We start from the raw sequence: 7,324 nt of genomic DNA, 5'->3' as shown, positions 1-7,324 counted from the left end.
GCAAGGAGGATGCAGACATCTGAGACTTTGCTCTGGGAAACCTGGGGTTGAGCTGGGAATGAATCTTGTCTGCCTGTGTGGGTGTGGGGTGTGCAGGGAGTCAAGCTGGGCATCCGTGGGCTCACTGGGGCCACTCACTGCAAAGGGGCTTCGGTCCCAGCTCAGTGGTGTGAGTGTGGCTGCCAGAGTTGGCTCCTGGAGGGTTGGAAAGGATGTTTCCATTAACAGATGCTGCCCAAGGACACTAAATGCTTCACTCTTTGGTGCCTTGGGCGAGTCCTCTGCCCAACCTGAAGGACCCTCCTAGCACTGCAGGACAGTGGGGAGGTGCTGCCTGACCTGGGGCTCCTGCAGCCCCTCTCAGGGCAGGGCCAAACCCACCAGGGCTTTTGCCTTCATTCTTGGGCATCTGTCACAAATCATAAAGGCAGGAGAGTATTTATGAGGCATTGGTGAGAAAGAAAGCTTGAACAGTTGTTCCTATGGACAAAGAAGGAAACCTTCCTCACCCAGGAATCCAGACCTTACCGTTCACAGCAAATGGTGAATGCTGAACAGTGTCCAATAAATCTTGTACCGGACTTGCACTTCCAAAACGTGCAGTATCCCCCTAGGAGCTGGCATGCATTTTTAATTCCTGTTACCATGGGGAAAGACACACAGAGAAAATTAAAGCAACAGTCTGGGAGAGCTGTGTAGGTTTGCAGAAAGGCTGACACTCCCCATGAATCTCAGACCAGTAGATGGGCTCAGTTCAAAACTCCCCACAGACACAGCTTCAAGAGCAACATGTCTCACCTAGAAGGACTCTTTCCCCCTAAATTTTGCACACAAAAGCAGAGAGTGGGAAGGACCAGCATGAGGTTAAAGAAGAGCCTTGCTGGCTGCCCAGCTGCATTCCCACCACTGCCTACCCCAGCACAGCTGGAAAGCAGGGAACTCCTCCCAACCCACATGCCTGTCCTGGCTGTGCCATGATTGGTGTGACCTCTGAGGGAAAGTCCTTGCCCAGCCCTTGCAGGGATCTTGCCTTGGGGTAATGAGGTTTTGGGACACTCCGTTGATGCAGGACTAGATGAGAAGGGACAGCTTTGTACCTCAGGCAACCCACCAATCTAAACAGTCTTGGCTCTCTCTCCCATCCCTGTACAGGGCAAGAGACCCTGAAAAAGGAACATCTGGGTGCAGAGTTGAAGCCTGAAATCAACTGTGTCCTGATGCACAGGAGAAGCCAGGCTTCTACCTTCCAGGATTCTCTCCATCCCAAATCTGTGTGCTATTGGATGGTTACTGGAATAACATGTCAAGCCCTGCTAACCTTTGCATCCCTCCAACTAACATGGTCACTTGGTGGGACATGGAAAGCCACAATGATGGAGGATCACGTTTCCCCACCTCTCCTCTTCCCCTCTCACCTTCAACATTCTGCACCAACAGGAGGAGCAAGGGGAAGAGCAGGTACAGGATCTTCATGGCTGATCCACCTCTCCTGGCTCTTTACAGGGCTGCAGAGGGGACACCAAGGCAGTGAGGATGATCCTTTCCCAATGATTTTTCCTAAGATCTTCCACAGACTTTCCCTATAGAACTAAAGATCTTTTACTCCCTTAGGCTTCATGGATCAAACCCATGCCCTAAACACTCTGCCTAATCACTTCTTCTTCCCTGCGATCAGGAAAGTCCTCCCAGCTCGCCGAGCCCATCCCCAACTCCAGAGCAGTCCCAGGATTCCCATCAAAGACACTCCCCAGCCCCACACTTGCCACCCCTGCCCCGTGCAGCCCCGATCCAGGGATGAACCAGAGGACAGGGAAGTGTCTTGGTGACCAGAAAGGGAAACAGAAATCAACCTTTGGAGTTCCTGAAAGCCTGAAACGATGGGAAAACACTTTACTGCAGTGGGAAAAGTGTTTCCTTACTTTGCCAAGCAAAGTCCTACTTCCCCAAGAAAGAAGCTCTGAGCTCCCTCCTGCAACATCAAGGTACATTTCCAGTCTCTCCTCTACTTAGAAAAGCTTAGTTTCACCTTCCACATATTCTGAGCTCTTAGACTCATATGAAGGCTTTTATTCTCTTTCCCAGACAACTCTGATGACCCAATAATAATCCTGGATACTTCCAGCTGTTTGTCCTTTAGATGAGTCTCTGCAGATGGGCTTTGAGCTGAGAATCTGAATGGGGAGGTTTCAGAATGAGACCCCACAGTCACCTACCTGATGAGGATCTTGGTGTTCAGGCAGCAGCAAATCGAGCAGCAATCACTTGTATCCAGACACTCCTGGGATCAGGGAATGCTGCTTTGCCTAAAACAGCCTGTTTTTATACCCCTCCTGGTGGGTGGGACATACCCTTATTGCTGCTGGCACAACTGCCCTTGGCCAACCAGGCAGTGCCCCATCAGTGTGGGGGTGCTGGGGCTGCCCCTCATCCCTCTCTGCTGCAGTGGCAGAGGCTGAAGGGCCTCCTGGGGCTGTTGCAATGTCACCCTTATCCTCCTGCAACACGTCCTGTGACACAAGGGCTGGGCAGGAGCTGCCGGGAATGGAGAAAGAGCTTTGCTCTGCAGAGGTGAAGGGTGCTCGTGGTGACTGCTCAGGGTCAGTGTCAGGAGAGGAGAGCACAGGGGGAAGAAAAACCACAGAAGACAGGGACAATCTTAGCGTCCCTCAGTAAACTCTCCATTTCTGGAAAGCAATGGCAGTGGAAGGTTTTTCGGGCCAGAGAAAATGGCCTCAAGTAGCAACAAGTGAGGTTTAGATGCTTGGACTCAATGATCTTAGATGGCTTTTCCAACATTAATGATTGTTGGGAGGGAAAGCCTTCCCTGAACCATCCCAGGGTCACCAGTTCCTCCCATGGACATGGACACATACAGGTATTGAACCACTCAGAACCCAAAGCCTGAACTTTGCTTTCCAGAGAGGGAGGGGCCACTGCCTTTCTTGGAGCAGATTGATGTCAATGCAGATTGACTCCAGATGGAGCAGAGATGTCAGGCCACTCTGCTTATTCCCTGGGGGATTACAAATTGGAATATTTCCAGGCCAAAATGGGACCTTTTTCACAGGTCACCTGGCCCAGGAGCTCTATGACCTCCTCCTCCTCCTGCCTGGTGGGATTGGGTGTGGAGCAGCACAGCTCCTGCACTGTCCACAGCAAGGAGGGCTGAGCACAGAGGAACAGGACAAGGAGCAGCATCAGGGACATGTCGTGTGGGCACCCATGGCCATGCCCACTCAAGGGATACACCAAGCACAGCTCTTCACATGAACCTGGGGTTGTAAGGGACAGGGGACATCTGTGACTGGCAGGACACTGGCACCACTTCCCAATGGGACCATGTGCAGAATTGCTCCATCACTCCCACAACAAACACCCTGCACCAACAGGCACTGACAGGCTCTGTGTCCCCACTCCACTGCCAGGCACGAGCATCCCCAGGGACACACACACTGGTCAGCCCCAGCATCCCCAGCTGCTTCTCCTCACACCAAGCCACCTTTGCCACCCCCACAGCCAGCAGGCACAGCACAGCCTCCATGCCAAGGACACGCACACACGGCCCAGCCCTGCAATGCCAAACTGCTCATCTTTATTCAAGCTGGGAAAAGCAGCCTCTGCCCCACAGACCCCACGGCTGGCATGAGATGTCTCCAGCCCAGCAGCACCCAGCAGGAGCAGCTGCCACTGCTGCTGTGCCAGCAGCTGGGCATGGCAGAGGCAGGGAGAGGAAAGGACATCGGGAGGTGGTTCCAGGAGCCAGAAGCGAGGGGGACGTCCTGCTGGGACATTTCAGGGTCTCAACCCTGAAAACTGTAAGCAGAAAGCAGAGAAGCACATTATCTCTTGTAACTTTTCCTCCCACTCTCTCCCACCTCCCCCACAAGGACCATCCAGTCTGTGGTGCAGGAGACTCAGGCTCAGCACAGGTGAGCTCCAGTCCTTTGTGCAGACAGTTTGGACCTGGGTTATCTCAGTGGTGACAGCCCTGACTCCAAGTCTGTGCACATGCAGCAAAACCTGGATCATGTCCTGGGTGCTGCCCAAGGACAGCAAATGTTTCACTCTTTAGCAGTTTTGGTGAGTCCTCTGCAAAGCCTGAATGAGCCTCCTGGCACTGGAGGAGAGTTGGGAGGCACTGGCTGACCTGGGGCTCCTGCAGCCCCACTCTGGTCTGGTCCAAACCCACGAGGGCTTTTGCCTTCATTCTTGGGCCTCTCCCACCAACCATAAATGCAGGAGATTATTTATCAAGCATTAGCTAGAAAGAAATTTCTAACAGATGTTTCTGTGGAAAAAGGAGGAAAATCTTTTTTCAGCCAGGGTTCTTGTCCTTACCTTTTGCAGCAGAAAGTGTCTTCTGAGCATTGTCCAATTGGTACTGTAGGGGGACGGCAACCCCCAAAAGTGCAGATTCCTCTTTGCCGTATGCATTTATCTGGATTTCCTGTTTCCATGGGCAAAGACACACAGAGAACAATTCCAGTGACAATCTGGGAGAGCTGTGTGTTGTGCAGCACAGCTGAAACCTCCCGTGAATTTCAGGCCAACAGATGGGCTCAGCTCAAAACTCCCTACAGACACATCTTCCATTGCAAGGAGGACTTTTCCCCCCTATATTGGGTGCACACAAGAGCAGAGAGTGGGAAGGACCAGCATGAGGTCAAGGAAGAGCCTTGCTGGCTGCCCAGCTGCATTCCCAACACTGCCTGCCCCAACACAGCTGGAAAGCAGGGGACTCCTCCCATGCCACATGCCTGTCCTGGCTGTGCCATGATTGGTGTGACCTCTGAGGGAAAGTCCTTGCCCAGCCCTTGCATGAATCATGCCTTGGGGTAATGAGATGGATGCATCACAAGATGAGAAGGGACATCTTTCAGGCACTTAAAGAGGAACATCTGGGTGCAGAGTTGGAGCCTGAAACCAACCCCCTTCCTGACCATGAGGACAAGCCAGGCTTCTATTTACAGGGGCTCTACCCGCCCCACATCTGTATCTGTTGGAAGTTCACTTGAAAAACTCCATTTTCCTCAATCCCCCCCAACATTTGCATCCTTCTAAGTACTGTGGTCAATCCAAGGCCATGGAAAACTCCAGTTCTGGGGGCTCAGACCTCCCCCTAAATCCCCTCTTTCCCTCTCACCTGCAGCACCCTGGACCAGCAGGAGGAGCAAGGGGAAGAGCAGGTACAGAATCTTCATGGCTGATCCACCACTCCCACGTCTTCACAGGGCTGCAAAGGGCACACCAAGGCAATGAGGACATGGAGGACCCCAGGGGGTGCAGAAGCCTGGGCACTGGGGTTCCCCAAACTGCAGAGGGGCTGCCTCCAAACACAGCACATGATCTTTCCTCTACCTTTCTCTTAAGAACATTTCTGAGGTCTGTGCCACCTTGCAAACCTTGGGAGTGTTTCCTCATGTCTCAGTCTCTGGGAAATCCATTACCTAAGATGATCCTTTTCCAAGAACTTTGTCTAAGGTCTTCCATAGGCTTTCCCCAGAGAACAGACTGCACACCTGACCCCAATTCTTGCCCATTCAATCCAAAGAAAGTTTCTATTTGCCCATCAAGAAGCTCTCAGGTCCCTCCTGCAGTATCCAGGCACCTTTCCAGTCTCTCCTCTACTTAGGAAAGCTCAGTTTCATGTACCACATGTTCTCAGCTCTTAGACTCATAAAAGGGTTTTATTCTCTTTCCCAGACATCTCTGATGGCCTAAGAGCACATCTGGATACTTCCAGCTGTTTGTCTTTTAGGTGAATCTGTGGAGATGGGATCTGAGCTGAGAATCTGAATGGGCAGCTTTCCAGAAAGAGACCCCACAGTCACCTACCAGATGAAGGTCTTGGTGTTCAGGCAGCAGCAAATCCAACAGGAATCACTTGGCTCCAGATGCCCTTGGGGTCAGGGAATGCTGCTTTGCCTAAAACAGCCTGGTTTTATACCCCTCCTGGTGGGTGGGACATGCCCTTATTGCTGCTGGCACAACTGCCCTTGGCCAACCAGGCAGTGCCCCATCAGTGTGGGGGTGCTGGGGCTGCCCCTCATCCCTCCCTGCTGCAGTGGCAGAGGCTGAGGGGCCTCCTGGGGCTGTTGCAATGTCATCCTTATCCTCCTGCAACACGTCCTGTGACACAAGGGCTGGGCAGGAGCCCCTGGGATTGGGGAACAGCTTTGCTCTGCAGAGGTGAAGGGTGCTTGTGGTGACTGCTCAGGGTCAGTGTCAGGAGAGGAGAGCACAGGGGGAAGAAAAACCACAGAAGACAGGGACGATCTTAGCGTCCCTCAGTAAACTCTCCATTTCTGGAAAGCAAGGGCAGTGAAAGGCTTTTCGGGCCAGAGAAAATGGCCTCAAGTAGCAACAAGTGAGGTTTAGATGCTTGGACTCAATGATCTTAGATGGCTTTTCCAACATTAATGATTGTTGGGAGGGAAAGCCTTCCCTGAACCATCCCAGGGTCACCAGTTCCTCCCATGGACATGGACACACACAGGTATTGAACCACTCAGAACCCAAAGCCTGAGCTTTGCTTTCCAGAGAGGGAGGGGCCACTGCCTTTCTTGGAGCAGATTGATGTCAATGCAGATTGACTCCAGATGGAGCAGAGATGTCAGGCCACTCTGCTTATTCCCTGGGGGATTACAAATTGGAATATTTCCAGGCCAAAATGGGACCTTTTTCACAGGTCACCTGGTCCAGGAGCTCTATGACCTCCTCCTCCTCCTGCCTGGTGGGATTGGGTGTGGAGCAGCACAGCTCCTGCACTGTCCACAGCAAGGAGGGCTGAGTACAGTGGAACAGGACAAGGAGCAGCATCAGGGACATGTCGTGTGGGCAATCATGGCCATGCCCACCCAAGGGATACACCAAGCACAGCTCTTCACATGAACCTGGGGTTGTAAGGGACAGGGGACATCTGTGACTGGCAGGACACTGGCACCACTTCCCAATGGGACCATGTGCAGAATTGCTCCATCACTCCCACAATAAACACCCTGCACCAACAGGCACTGACAGGCTCTGTGTCCCCACTCCACTGCCAGGCAGGAGCATCCCCTGGGACACACACACTGGTCAGCCCCAGCATCCCCAGCTGCTTCTCCTCACACCAAGCTACCTTTGCCACCCCCACAGCCAGCAGGCACAGCACAGCCTCCATGCCAAGGACACGCACACACGGCCCAGCCCTGCAATGCCAAACTGCTCATCTTTATTCAAGCTGGGAAAAGCAGCCTCTGCCCCACAGACCCCACGGCTGGCATGAGATGTCTCCAGCCCAGCAGCACCCAGCAGGAGCAGCTGCCACTGCTGCTGTGCCAGT

At 53.0% G+C, this 7,324-nt stretch overlaps 1 long non-coding RNA gene across 1 annotated transcript; it reads right to left on the bottom strand.

The window, feature by feature from the left end:
• Positions 1-328: 328 nt before the first annotated feature.
• Positions 329-2,283, bottom strand: LOC127460893 (uncharacterized). Its single transcript, XR_007899894.1, has 3 exons — positions 2,214-2,283; positions 1,416-1,505; positions 329-637 (listed from the first exon to the last, which is right to left on the bottom strand). It is a non-coding gene; the product is annotated as an uncharacterized LOC127460893 (long non-coding RNA).
• Positions 2,284-7,324: the final 5,041 nt, after the last annotated feature.

The sequence above is a fragment of the Manacus candei genome, unplaced genomic scaffold, assembly GCF_025592945.1.
Source record: "Manacus candei isolate 608988 ecotype Guabito, Panama unplaced genomic scaffold, ASM2559294v1 h1tg000007l, whole genome shotgun sequence".
NCBI classification, from domain to species: domain Eukaryota; kingdom Metazoa; phylum Chordata; class Aves; order Passeriformes; family Pipridae; genus Manacus; species Manacus candei.
This window is presented reverse-complemented; position numbering and strand designations above follow the sequence as displayed.